The sequence below is a fragment of the Podarcis melisellensis genome (genome assembly GCF_964234715.1).
Source record: "Podarcis melisellensis genome assembly, chromosome: 6".
NCBI classification, from domain to species: Eukaryota; Metazoa; Chordata; class Lepidosauria; order Squamata; family Lacertidae; genus Podarcis; species Podarcis melisellensis.
In genome coordinates this window covers 40,979,882-40,994,761 of record NC_138538.1, presented here as the reverse complement: position 1 = coordinate 40,994,761, position 14,880 = coordinate 40,979,882, and the positions used below count along the sequence as shown (strand labels likewise).

The 14,880-nt window shown below is 41.1% G+C and overlaps 1 protein-coding gene and 1 long non-coding RNA gene across 7 annotated transcripts in view; one reads left to right on the top strand and one right to left on the bottom strand.

Moving 5' to 3' along the window:
* LOC309372679 overlaps window positions 1–2,674 on the bottom strand; it is a 74,379-nt gene extending 71,705 nt beyond the window's left edge. For 3 of the 5 annotated variants that reach the window (XR_014169602.1, XR_014169603.1, XR_014169604.1), the window contains exons 1-3: window positions 2,550–2,667; window positions 2,216–2,358; window positions 1,867–1,955 (exon numbers count right to left, since the gene is read on the bottom strand). This is a non-coding gene — a long non-coding RNA (uncharacterized lncRNA). Of the gene's footprint in view, window positions 1–506; window positions 1,956–2,215; window positions 2,359–2,549 lie in introns of those variants that run through there. The other 2 variants (XR_014169601.1, XR_014169605.1) reach the window with 2 other exon arrangements.
* A 6,399-nt stretch (window positions 2,675–9,073) lies between these two features.
* Window positions 9,074–14,880, top strand: part of NFASC (neurofascin) — a 176,875-nt gene continuing 171,068 nt past the window's right edge. For both annotated transcript variants that reach the window (XM_081916289.1, XM_081916293.1), the window contains exon 1: window positions 9,074–9,269. The gene's annotated coding sequence lies outside the window, so the exon portion shown is untranslated. The remainder of the gene's footprint in view (window positions 9,270–14,880) is intronic.

Sequence of the window (14,880 nt, the reverse complement as noted above, 5' to 3'; positions counted from 1 at the left end):
TCTGTCAGTTGCTGTAGCACCTCTGCTCCAGCAGGCAGTGCCCTTCTCAGGGAGAACTGCAGTAGGGAAAGCTTTTTGTTTTAAATTGGATTATGTTCAATGAGGAATGCAATGTAATAATTTTCATTTGGGTGATGTAACATAGGAATTGTAGTTTAATGGCTTAATTTAATTAAACAGTAATGAATGTGTTATTTTGGTGAAAGATAGCTAGACAAAATGTAGTTTACCAGTACTGTTATTATACTTAATCATTAAGTGAACTATGGTGATGTCCATGTAGTTACATATGTGTGTTCTAGTCCAGCTGCAGCCACCAAGGTCCAATTTTAGATGCCTGGTGGGAACATGGCTGAAAGCTGAAGAACAGCAACTCCTTGTGCATATGAAGCTTAATTTTCAAGAGGCATCTATCAAAATAGTGACAATCAGGATGGCTTTAAAAATTGTAATTTCATTTTGTTTTGAACATAGTATTGGGAACACAATCTAAATTGAATATAAACAGAACATGGTAATAATCTTTAAAAATGGAGCAATGATCATTTAACAGATGCATGGCCCTGTATCAAGCACATTGTGAAAGATGGCTACTGTATTTCTTGTACAGTATATAAATCACTCTGGGGAGGAACATTTACTTTTTCCAAGTCTTTTGGTGATGTAATATTTTAACAGCTGTTAAAACATATCTACTTATTCATCAGCTGCTTTTTTAAAAACAACATTTATAGCATATCCCAGAATCACTTTCACTTTTCTATTGATCCAATAGACTAGATCTGAAATATATTTGCTCCTTGACATTCTTCTCAAAACTATCCTTTGTGAAGTTAAATATTCTTCAGGTAATATCTGGGTAGTTAAATATTAACCAAACTTTCATGGAGTGTATTTTATATCTCTGTTATACACCCAATCATATTTGTTTTCAATATTTTATACCTGGAAAAATATTTGATATTTTGCAGTATATGACAATGGGCTCCTTCAGAAGAAGATCAGGATATGAACACCATAAATAATAATACATAATAAGAGTACACAATGGTATTGAGCATTTGACAGGTAACATGCAACAATAGTCATATTTGACAGTGAAGAGCTTATGGAGAAATGGTGTCCACATCGACTTTTGGACACACTGACTACTGCCATGTGGTCATTGGAGGGTTGGCCAAGGGTAAATGTAGTCCTTTGGCTAAAGAAAGTCAGCCTGATGTAGACGATTAACATCATGAAAGGCAAAAACCAATTAGCCTTTCCCTCTCCTCATCTTCTTTGAAAATATTAATACTTTGGTATCATAAAAACCCTCATAAAAAGACATATTTTTATCGGATTATTATTTGTAGAGTGTTCTAATCCAATGATGGGGGATTAAATGGGTAAGACTCACATACTTAAGATACTGCTCCTTCTGCTCTTTATTTAACTTAATGCATCATGACAGTAAATCCAATTCCATGTTTGGCTTTCCCCCTTTATTTCCAGTTTAGACTTAAAATTCATCAGTTTGAGTCAGGTACTGGAAATATTCTTTTTTAAAAATGTGGTTATTGCACACAATAGGCTTATATAGCAGTTACTATATTTAGTGTTGACCCTATTATCTCTTGCTTGTGTTTCAGTATCACTAGGCCATGCCCTATTAAAAACGTTTCCTTTGAACAAACAGTCTTACTGAATGCGTCTAAGCACACTGCAATTTTAAAATCTCTTATAGTATGTTTGGTAGGACTGCCCCAGTCCCTGGAATATAGGATTAAAACTACATATGTGAGACAGGGTTGTTTTCAACATCTTGGGAAATCTAGGGTGCTTTTAGTCAGCTCCTTGTTTTTTGTTTATATAGGAAACTGGTACCTGTCTGAGGCCTGGGCCTTGGGTTGGTGTCCTTTTCAGTGCAGGGGTAGATTCAGTCTAGATCGCAGCAGTTTGGGGTGTGTCTAAACCTGGAGAATCAAGCACAAAAGTTGATCAACTAAGGCGTCTTGTTTCAAAATAAAAACAAAACGGGGAGGGAGGGGGGTAAGCAGTATTGTTTTTTTCTGGCAACTGGACAAAAGCAAAGAATAACACAGATACATCATTTCCCCCCCCCCCCAGTCAGCTGACATTCATATTCAAGCTTGCATTTGGGTGGTGGTCTGCTGGCTTTACCGGCCTGGTTTTTTCTTTCCTTGCTGTTGTATCTCTTGGGACTCTTTCTTACCTGTTTTAATCCTGAGTCTTGAATGCCTGCCTGTCTGAACTCCAGAATTATTTTTGCTTCAACTGCCTCAAGTTTTGTTGTTTCTTTTGAGGCTGGTGTTTCTGTAACCCTTCAAGAAATGACAGGCCCAAGGAGGCTAGCATCTACAAGGAGAGGAGAGAGATACTGTAATATATTAATTCCAGTTTAGGCTAGGAAAAATGGGCCTGGATGACTCCAGGGAAAACTCTGAAGGGTAGCAAAAAGCAGTAGGATAATGTTCCAAAATACTTGTGCTACCACTTTACACTGCCCCACATTTTTCACTCACAGTCCATTGAGACTCATCATTCACTTTGTACTCAATCATGTCCTTCAACCCAGCAAAAAACAAAAGCCACCATTGCAGACCTGGCCACCACAATGTCACCTCTGCCTAACCAGACCCTCATGGGTAAGAAAGGGCAGCAGTAAGATCCGTCCCCCCACCTTATCTTTTACAGGAAGAGAAAACTAGTTTAGTAGGCCCAGGTTGGAACATTATGCCTAATCAAGAAGACAAGTGAAGCCCAGCTTTCTGTCTGCCAATAACATTCTAGGGACACAAAATACCTCAAATAAAAGCCCATTCTCTAAAAATCAAACAAGCATTGCTCCCGGGTTCACCAGAAATGGCTGGCCCTGCAGGGACAACAGGAGGTTCCAGAAAAAGTTGGGCATTTTGAAGGCCGGATCCCTAATGCAACTGTGGAGAATTTGGGAGAGATTTTGGACTACAGGGCTGTCATTTAGCCCTGTGTATCATTGTTTTGTTTCCCCTCCAGTACAAACGCCCACATTTAAACCAAAACATTGTTTTGAAACAGCCAGCCAGGCTTGTGATTGATTCTTCTGTGAGAATAGCTAGACACCAAAACCTGGCTCTCCTTGTTGCCAGGGTCAAATAGCAGCTAACATGACGGAACTTGTGTTGGGCTCCATTCCTGGAAATCTGCAACTAGTTTATGGGTCATAGTGCCATCACCACATCCTTGGCATGGATTTAGACTCTCTACCCGTGACTGCCTACTACATCAGATTATGATGTCCAAATATATTGTGTGTAACAAATCACTTTTATTACTGTGAAGAGAATAGTGTGATAACATGACAGCTTGTTTACCATGACTCCTAAGGAGTAGAAGCCAGCATGATGCCTAAGTCAGAGAGTATCACTCTTTATGTTAGTAAAGAACTATGAATGATTTGCTTTGATATTTTATTTATTACATTTTTATCTTGCCTTTCTTCCAATAAACACAGGGGGTACTTGGTTCTCCCTGCCTCGTGGCCATTTTATCCTCATGACAAAGTGATGTAGACGAGGCTGAAAGAGAGTGATTGGTCTAAGGTGACCTGGTGAGTTTCATGGCCAAGTGGGGATTTGAATTTGGCTCCCCAAAAGCTGAGGGCAATGTTTTCCTGATCTTGAGGAGAAAATATAATCCTCAGTATTTTGCTGTTTATATGGTTTTGACAATTGTGTATACTGTATATTATTAAACTCTTTTAAATTGTCTTTTGTGGAGAGCTAATTAATGTGTTTACAATATTTTGTTTGCAGCTTTTGTCTTTGTTTGTTGTGAACTGTTTTGAACATACTGTATACAAAAAGCAGTGTACAAATAATGTGCCTGTGACTGACAAGAGTGATTCTTATGGGATATGGACAGCATTTTCTTCATCAAACAAGTGAAGCCAGGTAAGCAAATTCCACCAAAAGAAGACTAATTTGTTCCCCTCAAGAACATTATAAAAACCTTATCTGGTGAAAGTGCCCTCTTCTGCGCGTAATATACATCTAGTTGTAACATTTTAATTCGTGGGATTCATTATCATATATTTGTGAGAGTACAAGTTCTAACATTTTTGTCAAAATCGTTCAAAATATCCCTGGAGATGTTCATTTGAACATCATATTTTGCTGTTGCTCTCATGTCCAGTTTACAGGCTTCCCATAGGCATCTCCTCAGCTGTTGTAAAAACAGGATGTTGGACTAGATGATCCAGCAGGCTTGTCTTATGTTTTAGAAGTGGATCTTTGGCTTGTCAAGAGTCAGTCTTTTGAAGATCTGTATTGACAAAAACTTTTCTATGGATTTAACCAGATGAAACTACGTGAATAACCCCAGAAGCCATTCTCATTGGATACAAAATGTTATTAGCACTGGTCCAAAGTGATCAATTATATCAGGGTAAGCCAGATGGTTGGACCACTGTTCCCATCATCCCTGGCCTTTGGCCAATGATGGTTGGGGCTGATTGGAGTTGTGGTTGAACAACATCTAGAAAATATGATGTTGATTGCCCTTTATTGTTTTTGCAGCACTCACCAGTCAAGTATCCGGGGGTGGGGACGTTATTTGTATAATTTTAGCATTATTCTAGGGGTCCGTCTCTGTGAAGTTGATAAGATATTTGAAGATATAAGATATATGAAATGGAATGTTTATTTAGTAACTCGGTTGATTTCTTTGCTTCTTATTTCCCAGCAATCCCAGCTTCTTATTTCCCAGCAATCACTGTAGAATTCGTTTGACGGTTGTTGAATTTCTGCTGTAACAAAAATCTTGGCCCAAGCACCCTGGCTACAATCCAATGATGGACTTAAGACCAATGAAATTAGAAAGCTTAAGTGTGCCTTTCTTTCAGTTGAGTTTTGGCTTTCGTTGTAAATGAAAGGTCACAGATGGGACATAGTTGAAAGGGACACACACAAAAAATCACACTGTACTTGCCTTGTCAAATATAGTACAAGCAGTTGCAGTCTTCAAATAAGTTGGTTCTCTACTAAAATCTGCTCACTAACAGGATTTATGAAGTCCAATACACTTGGGCAGTCATGAAGAAAACCATGTAAATTATTATATTAGTTGGCTCAAACTTTCCAAGCTAACCTTAGAATTATATCCCATATTTATGAACATTATTTGATATATAGCAAGCAATAATAATGGGTTGTAGGCTTGTTAATAGGTTGTGAGGATTTGATAAAACCAAGCCCTTAGTCTGCTTTGCAGACTGGTGCTGTGTAGCTGTAAACAATAAATATTTGGGAGGGTAACTAAACACATCCTTAGCTTGAATGAATCCTAAACATTAGACTGCTGAGACTAAAGTCCTTAATGCTTTACTGTACTAGAAAGTAAAGTCCATTGAACACAGTGGAACTTGCTTACAAATAAATTTATCTGAGACCAAGCAGCTGATGGTTGACAAAAATCCTAAGCACAGGAAGTTGCTACACACACACTCAGCATGTGTGTACCCCAGCTGAGCTGGGATGGGGTAGTTATGGTGGTGTAGCTCAGCTGAGCTGATAACCAGCCAGCTGAGCCAGAGATTCACTGAATCCAAAATTGCTTATCCCTGTGATTCTGAGCTCAAAATTGCTCCCTGAGGCTCCTATATGTAATTTTCAAAATATTTTCTGGCAAACTATGCAAACTTCATCTAAGATACAGTGAAATACTTGAATTTAAGATGATTTAGTCCCACTGAGATCAATGGAACTAAATCCATCTTCTTTTACTTGATTAGATTATAGCCTGATCTGTAATTCTGAATCATAAGTATGTATGCTGTTTTATGTAAGAGGCTAGGAGCTACTGGAATACAAATGGGTTTATTAACCAGCTTTTCCATCTCTGACTCCTTTTTGAATATTCTTTTAAAAGTCAACTTTTCCTTTCATTAATTGATTAATTTCCTTAACTGAATCTCACTCAATTTGGTACTTAATTTGATGTGACAAATTTATTGTTTCTCCTAATATTCTGCATGGTGAATATTCTCTTGAATATATTCCCATATAACAGGAGCTGTGTTTGAATGCCTTTTGGATAATAATTGAGGACATGCAAAGTCTCAGATTTCACCATACAAGGGCACGTTTTGTGCATAGAAAAAGTACCTTTGCTGATACTTCTAGACCAGATCATCCTAAGAACTGGTTTCAAACATTCTGGAATACTGAACTCTTACAGAGACTTCTATAGATGTCTATTTATAACTTTCATTTATTTATTTAGAACTACTGTGATCAACATTACACTGGAAGGTCCCAGGGCAGTGAGGCGTTCATATTAAAATGAAGTAATGGTACATTAAAAAGAACATTACATTGTCAAAATAATTTATCATTAACATCACAAAGCAGGAAAACCATCAAGCAGTAGCAAGGTTTATCCTCCTTTTCCTGGTACCTTAGTTGGGATTTGCCCCACCTACTCATATTCTTTAAATAATACACCATCACACTCAGAATAGTGGAAGTGTTTAAAAAATATCTTACATCGAACAGCATTTCTATTACTTAGTATCCACAATGCTCAGTCCGAAAGCTTTCTTAAATTGGTTTTACATTCTTCCACATTTCAAAAATCTGCATTTTATTCTGCCATTTTTCTCATTTGATTACAGTAACACGCTAGCAACATAGCCAAATCATGACCAGCATGTTCCAGAAATTATTCAGCTGTCACAGCTACAGATGGACTACTGTTTGTGGCACCTCCAGACCTTCTCCTTTTGTGTTCTTGAAAGAGGGTGTGTTAGCATCACATATAATGTGAGTACTACTTTAAAAAATACTTTTGCCTCACAACTTCTTGGACACTTAACTAACGGCTGGTCCGCAGGTCATTCTTTATCACCACGAGACCTAATTCCCCACATGGTAGCCCTTTGATGTCTCTCCAGTGGCATTTCTGGGCAAGTTTGACTACTATAATTACAGGGACAGCCTGTTTCCAGGAGTGATTAGTGTGGCAGTATTTTGGGTCACAGACTGCACATTATTTTCCAGGCAGATTACTGTACCAGCCTAGAGACTTTCTGCTGGCTACTGCCAGCAGGGTACTAACCACCACCATTTCCACCCATCTGCTTGGCAGGTGGAAGTGGGAGGTCTATGCCAGCAGAGTGTTGCTGGTGTTACTCTGTAGGGGGAGGGTGGTAGAGACCCATAAAACTGGGCAGAGGAACACCTCAGCTCAATCCATACCCACTCAACCCAACACAATGGAGGGTTTGGATTGCTCTGCCAATTTGGATTGCAAGTCAAAATGATAAATGAAATGTACCAATTCGATACAAGCACATGGAGGAAAAGTGGGAAGAGCCCATTTTGTGGAGCTGCAGCTTGGAATATAGAGCAGTAAGCAACCCCAATTTATTCATAAGTGACGTTAACGTTGTTTTACATGTATAACTTTTAAATTATTTTTCAATTAAACATTTTACAAACTTACTGATATCCAATGACTTCCCTTCTCTTTACATGGTTCATTTTATATATCTTCCATTCCTGCATATTTTACTATACCTTCAAGTCAGTTTTCCATTTTTACACCATTCAAACATTAATTACACTTTTAAATTTATCTTAATGCTGCCATCATTTTCAGTTGTGTCCACTCTTCTTTAAATATATGTTCTTCTGGCTCTCTTATTCTATGTGTTAAACCTGCAAGTTCTGCATATTCTAACATCTTAAGTTGCCTATCCTCTTAGTCTCTCACTCATTTTCCATTTTTGGGCTAACGAAACACAGGACGCTGTTGTTGCATATATAAACAAGCTTCTCTGACCCCTAGGAATTTCTGTCTGGGTTATTCCCAATAAAAAGGACTCTGGTCTTTTGGAGAAGGTAATTTTAAACATTTTTTTCAACTCATTATAAATAATTTCCCAATATTATTTTACCTTTTTACATGTCCACCACATATTGAAAAGGCCCCCCACCCTTTCTATACAATGAATGATGTTCACATTGTTGGTTCCTCCTGCTCCTTCCCATCACTTTCCACATCTGTTATTCGATGGTAAAGCTTCTATGAGCTGGAGTGTCCATTCTCTTAAAAGCAGCTATTAATGTCCACTTTCTATCCTGCATCAACAACCCTTTGAATAGTGCAAAAGAGGCTTAGAGGTACTTGTAATGTCACGGGTGTATGTGCAATGATGGTGGAAAGTGAATTTAACCATTGTCCCACCCATTCAACACACTACCTGACAAGCTCTCTTTCCGTTTATGAAAAATTACGCTGTAATAAATTTAAGCTGCCACAAAACTCTTCGTTGCCTTTGTGGCATCCAAGTAACATAACCCCACCTTTGGAAAATACTTGCTTTTTGTGCCAGTCCCACGTGTAATTCTCCCCTGCTTTACATTAGTTCCTCCTCCTTTATTACAACACAGAATCTGGGGTACCTCAAGGACTAATGCATCTTATTATGGCATCAGCTTTTGTGGACTTGAGTGGCTCAGTCCAGGAAAGCATATGCTAGAATAAAAATGCCTTTCAGGTGTCCCAAGGCTGTTTGTCGGCTTCCCCTGCTGCAACTAAGAGGCGACATTATTTATTAGAGGCTTTACCTGGTGCCATTTGCTTTTGATCATTCCTCCTTCCCTATTCCTCTATTAACCCATCGTCCCCACTCAAGACCCCTGGCTAATGACTTCTCTCACTTTCTCCCCTTGCCTCCTCAGTCGGGTAATCCATCACCTCCTCCCTCTTAATTAGCACCCGCCTCCTCCCTGCCTCGCGCCTCTTATCGACCGACACGCCACTCCTTTAATTGCTGGAGGAGGAAGAAAGGAAGAAAGAGAGCGAGGGACCAGTAAGGGGAATCTCCGCGTGGCGCGTCGCCTGCCTGCTTAGACTGTTTGCAGGAGGTGGAAGCAGCGGCGGCGGCGGCGGCAGACAACGCGGAGGAGGCGCGCTCCTGGGCCCTGGCGCGCACTCCCGCCACCGCTCCTCCCGGGGGCGCGCACGTGGTCCCCCGGCCGCGCGCCCGATGGTCTCTGCCCTAATGCGGGAGTCTGAGCGAGAAGGCGCTGCAGAAGGATGGGAGCTGTGCGGGGAGGAGGCGGCGGCGGGGGCACCGGCGGAGAGGTCTTGTAGCCCGGCGGCGGGTGCGGAGCAGCAGCGAAGAGTATCTGGGCGGCGATGAGGCAGCTGTGAGCCTGGCCTTGCCGGCAGGGAAACAGGCAGGGGACTCAGCCCGGGCGGCGGCGGCGGCGGCTGGCCAGGTAAGGCGGCCGCGCTTTCTCCACGGAGGTGGCTGCATCGGGCAGCTGCGGCCCCAGACGGGGAGATCGATGGAGGCATCTTTCGCATCCCCGGCTTAGGGCATCAGGAGGTGGCGGCTCCGGTCATGCAGCAGCTAAGCAAGCAGGGAGAGAGCCAGGAAAGGGATGCAGCTTCCACCTTCGCCCTACCAAACGTCCTGATCTCCTGTCCTGGCTCCACCAGCTCATTCCCCCCCCCCCAACACACACCTCGCCCCACTGCAGACCCCAAAGGCTCTTCTTGGCCTCCGTTGCTGGTCTTGCTGCAGACCCGTGTCTTGCCTGTCATGCATTGGCTGTGCACTTTGCCAAGCAGTTTCTGCTCCACATGAGCCCCCTTGCCCCTCAGCAGGGCATCTGGAGTTGCTTTGGAGGGGGGGGGTTATACTCTTGAGGCGGCTACAAGCTCCAGTATCCCGCTACTGCGGGTAAAGGAGAGAATGATGTGACCCAGCCTCTTGAAATTTGGCCTGCTTTCTATTGGGTGGGGGAGATGTTTGACATTTCTGGCTGATTTATTTATTTTTTGCTGGCAAGGAGGCTGGGAAGAGATACCCCCAAACCCTCAGACGTGAGGAAGCTCTGTGCAATTCAGCTTCCTGTCATATATGAAGAATTGTTGTCTGGTGCTCAGTAGGCCTTGATGCTGTGACTTTTCCAGGTAGGAAGACCCTTGGAATACAGATGCAGATGTCCCCCTTTCAGGACAAAGCTGCAGATACATTGAATGGCCATTCTTCCTCTTTTTGTTCTATCTCGGGTCTTTCGGTTCACTTTGATTTAAAACAACAAAAAAGGAGAACTGACTACAATGTGTTGGATACATGACAGTTTATAGATGCTCAGTCTAGAACTCTGAACTAGCACCCCCCCTTTCCTACCTACTCAGAAGCATCAAGGCCAGTGTTTGATGCAATTTCTTTCTTTTCAATTTTGCCTATGTATCTACAGGCTCAGGTGTGGTACAGATAGCAGTGACGTGTTTATGTGTTGGTTGCTTGAGAGATCTCGCCTGCACAGTTGGAAAACAAGCAAGAACCTCGAGCCCCATAATTCCGGACCTAAAGGGGCCACTGGGAATTTATGGAAAGCTATCCCTTTGCCTGTCACTTGGCTTTAAAAATGGGAGGGCAGAACATCTTTCTGGAGCATCTGGTACTCATTTCTGATAGGAATAGGATGCTAGAATACAGGGAATCGCTCTGGTGTGGCAGCTACAACAATATTTTCTGGGGTGGGGTGAGGCAAATATATGCTGTGTATTAAAAGCCATGTTCATCATGAGCTGTGAGGATCAGAGTTGTGGACCTATTTTAAAAGAAGTGAGCTTTGCATAGGCAATTTGAGTCAGCCTAGTTGGTATTGATCAAGGAGGTGAAAGTGCTGAATCATTTGTACTTTTTCTTCTCCCAGCATGTTAGGCTCTTCAGTCCCATTATCGTCTTCAGGAAGTGCAAGATCTAGTTGCTGAATTATCAGCCTTCAGCATCTTCTTTCACAGTACTGGCATAGTGTGGGAATCTTTTGGACCCCAATAGGCAGCTCTTAACTTCATCTAAGTGTGACTTTAGATTGTTCTTCTTTTGATTTAGCTGCTCCTGTCAATGTCTTAATAACGTTTATGACACAGGAAGTGTGCTTACAATATTAGCTGAAACGTATGCTTGGAAAATACTGCCAGTAGTTGAGAGAGGATTATTTTGATATTTATGTATTTTTTACTTTTCAAAATGAAAGGGTCTTCCCCACTGATTCAGTCACATTTGAGGTTTAGGGATAGGTGCTTCTTGTGTCTTACTGAACACTGATCAATACCCAGTGCTGCTATTCATTACAGCTATGTGTTAACATCGAACATTTTAAAGTCCCCATTGATTTTTTATGGGAGACAGTTAAACACATGTTTAACTCTCCCACTGAAATGCATTTATTTCAGTGTTTATAGCCCCAAGTATGAAATGGCACGTTCAATTAAAATATTTGTTACCTAGAAACTAAAGCTACCCTTTTTAGGGTGCGACTCTGAAAATAGTACATCAATAACTCCCCAACCTTTTGGCCAACTTTATGCATATGTAGATCCAGGATGAATGTATGTTTAGACCAACACACTGACTATTTTTTTCCTGGGTCTCTACCTCCATACAGAAATTGGATTTGGGGACCTAGACAGAATCCATATGAAAGAACAATATCTCGCAATCATCCTAAGTCTTCACATGGATAGAATTATCTAAGAGGTTGTGCTCACATTTTAAAAGGATGTTTGCAATGGCAAACATGATGTCTGTGAAAATAAGGCCATAAGGCCATTGGTGATGAAACCTGTGTAGCAGATTTTTTTTTCTTTTGGAATGTGTTTTATTCCTGTAAATATATACTGTGTATATGTGTATGTGTGTGTGTATGATTCAACCGTGCAAATTTACTCGCGAGTAGTCTCATGGACTTTGGGAGATTTGCCTGCTCCATTTTGGCTGTATGAGAGTGCATCTTCCAGATGTTTTGCAGACTTGCTTATGCCTACAACTTACACCTGCAATATGCTGCTAGCAGCCAGTGATCCATTATTCTCGCAGTAAATATACCACACTAAAAGACTTATTCTTCATCTTGGAGGTAATCCTTCCAGCTCACACTTGGACCTTTATGTGACTATTGCAGTTATTCAGCAGTCTCCAAGAATCTTTTTCAAACACCTTGTTATTTGAACTTGAAACGTGGGTAATAGTAAAAAAAGGCCCTGACAGTTGATCTTAAAGGTTGTGATGAGGACAAGCCTGTAACTGAAGTATGCAAGGGCTAACTTTCTGCTTAACTTTTGATAGACTGTGCCTTTTGCTTTGGGCTGACATGATTTTTCTCTCTCTTTCTTGGGAGAAGAACTATATCAAGATGATGCATAAGAGGAATAGAAGCTTGCTCACTTCTTTGGGTACCTTTTGGCTCTTTTAGGGCAAAACCAGCAAGGATTCTGTTTCCTATGGGCTCCTGGCAAGAAGACAAAATAAAAATCTCTTGATTGAGAAGCCAGCGCTTCTCTTTATTTTTTTTCTTAACCATGTTACCCTAAAATACCTATCCATTAAGCAGACAGCTAAATTGATTGCCAGCATGATTGCTCTGTTTCCTCAGAATGTTTTGGTGCTAATCAAACTTACCATAGCTAATCCTTTCTAAATAAATAAATACCAACTGCCGTCTCTTCATGTTCCCATGAAAATGAAGTGCACTAAAGAAAGCATGTACTGGCAATAGAAAGAAATGGCTTCTGACTCTAATAATCAACGGAGGCAGAGCACCTCCTAAAGTTTAAGAAGCCTGATTTGCCTGTTGTGTTTGGTGTTCCCTGGGACTGATAGAATGTGATAGCAGGGGCACTATGGCAGGAAATCCATTTTATTTATCTTAAGGCTTTTTCATGCTCTAGATTCTAGAATGTGGGACTCTGTCGTCCTATATTTATCTAAAGTAATTGCAGTATATAGTGCTCCATTATAGAACAGTACAGGACAGCCTCTTTTTCTTTCTTTTTAAAATACACATGGCCTGGGGAACAAGAACATTTGGCTAAGCAGAAATTCAGGTTGTTGAGCGTGCCTGAAAATTATATAGGGTGACTTTAGGGAGAAAACACAGTGCATTTTGGTAGCTGCTTCAGATTGCATATTCTGTTGTTTCAGAATGTCTCACAGCCTTTAAATATAAAGTAAGGATATATTATTCTTGCATTTTGAGCATGGCCGGGGATCCCACTTGGAGCTGCTTGACTCCAAGATAGTCTCCCCATGCATGTTTGTTTTTGTGTTTGTGCTGAACAGAAAGACCCATTCTCTTTGAAAGCATCTTCAAACTCTACAGGACAATATGAAGAGAGAAGCCACAGCTCAATGGTAGAGAACATGCTTTGTGCGCAGAAGGTCCTAGGTCATAATTCTTGGCATCTCAAGTTAGAAAGGATCAGAAAGCAAGCGATAGGACATCAGAAATCCTGGAGAGCTGATGCTGGTCAGAGGAGACATTGTTAGGTCAGCTGGACCAACAGGCAGACCTGGTATAAGATCACCCTATGTTCTTATGAAGCAAGTTGCTCCACACATAAACAGAGGTGTCCCTACAGTCCTCAAATGTATACCACCTCATTGTACTCACTCTACTTCCATTTAGGTAAACTATTTAATTGGTATTAATGTAAGAGGATTTGCTACAGGGACTGCCTGAGAGAGGGGTTGCTTGGATGTCTGAACTTTTGCCCTTCTCTTTTCCCTTTTAACAATACAGGAGATCAGTTCTGATCATAATTATTACTATAATTTGAACCTAAACGACCACTGTATTTGTAGAGCAGTGTGCATGTGAATTATATCCTCCCCTGCATCAACTCAGATGGACTAGTAGACATGTGTAGTAAGAGCTTTGGCTTACCAGCTTGAGGCCTGCTATGGATGTAACTACATGCTGTTCATTGTGAACTCCGTGAGCTTTGGGTCCGTGTGGCTACCCACCCTCCCATCCCATCCTCCAACATGGGCATGAGAAAGAGATCGAAAACTTTCGTTTCAGTTTTCAGTCAACCACAGTTTTAGTGTTGCATCCAAATTCTAAACTGTGGTTGATCTTAACAGCAGTTTATTGAAATAAGCAATTTATTGAAACAAGCCAGGGTTTATTATCTGGAAGAATCATTATGTGATTCTGCTTTCTTCAGTCTGTGTATGGCAAACTTGTCTATAATGTATGAGTTAAATGTGTAAGTTCCTCTATAGCAGGGATGTCCAACAGGTCAATCGAGATCAACTGGTCGATCCTCGGGAGGTTATGGTTGATCACGGTCGATCGCGGTCTCCTTTTCCTTTGTGGTGGCATAAGAGCATCTGGCCCCGCCCCTCGCCCCGCCCTTCTTTTTCGCATAAACGTTGGAACGGAAGATGGAGTTTTTGCTGTCAGGTAGATTGTTTCATTAGCAATCTTTTGGTGAGCGACTTTTCCCCTTTCTCTTTTACTCAATTTTGACATTTTTGTCTCAAAAATGGGACTTTCCTACCTAAGAAAGCTCAACAACTTTGACTTGAAAGGGGTAGATCACTGCCAGTTTTTTATTCTGTGAGTAGATTGCAGTCTTTTGGGGGTTGGACGTCTCTGCTCTATAGGAAACAAGTGTGTGGAGTGTGAGGAAGCAACTTTCTGACACCCCCCAGCTGAATGGTGTTATAAGAATTTTAAGGTCTTAGATGTATAATAAATGTTCATGGATGTACCAAGCAAACAGGTACATAGATATATGGACCACATGTCTGAGGCAGCACAGGAGGGCAGTCCTGAAACCATTTTAACTCCCAAACTGACCAAATGTTTCTCTGCAAGGAGGGAGGAAATGAAAAAAACCTTCCCATTGTCTCAGGAATTAAGTAATTACCATCTCAATGGAATGGCCAGACTACCAGAAAAGGCAATCAGATAAGGCATTATCATATAACCTGGCAGACAGGAAAAACAACAACATTCAAATTTCTGTTGTAGACCGCCTTTTCTGTGATGTAGGTATGATGTTTGTGGGGGGTGGTCTTGGGCT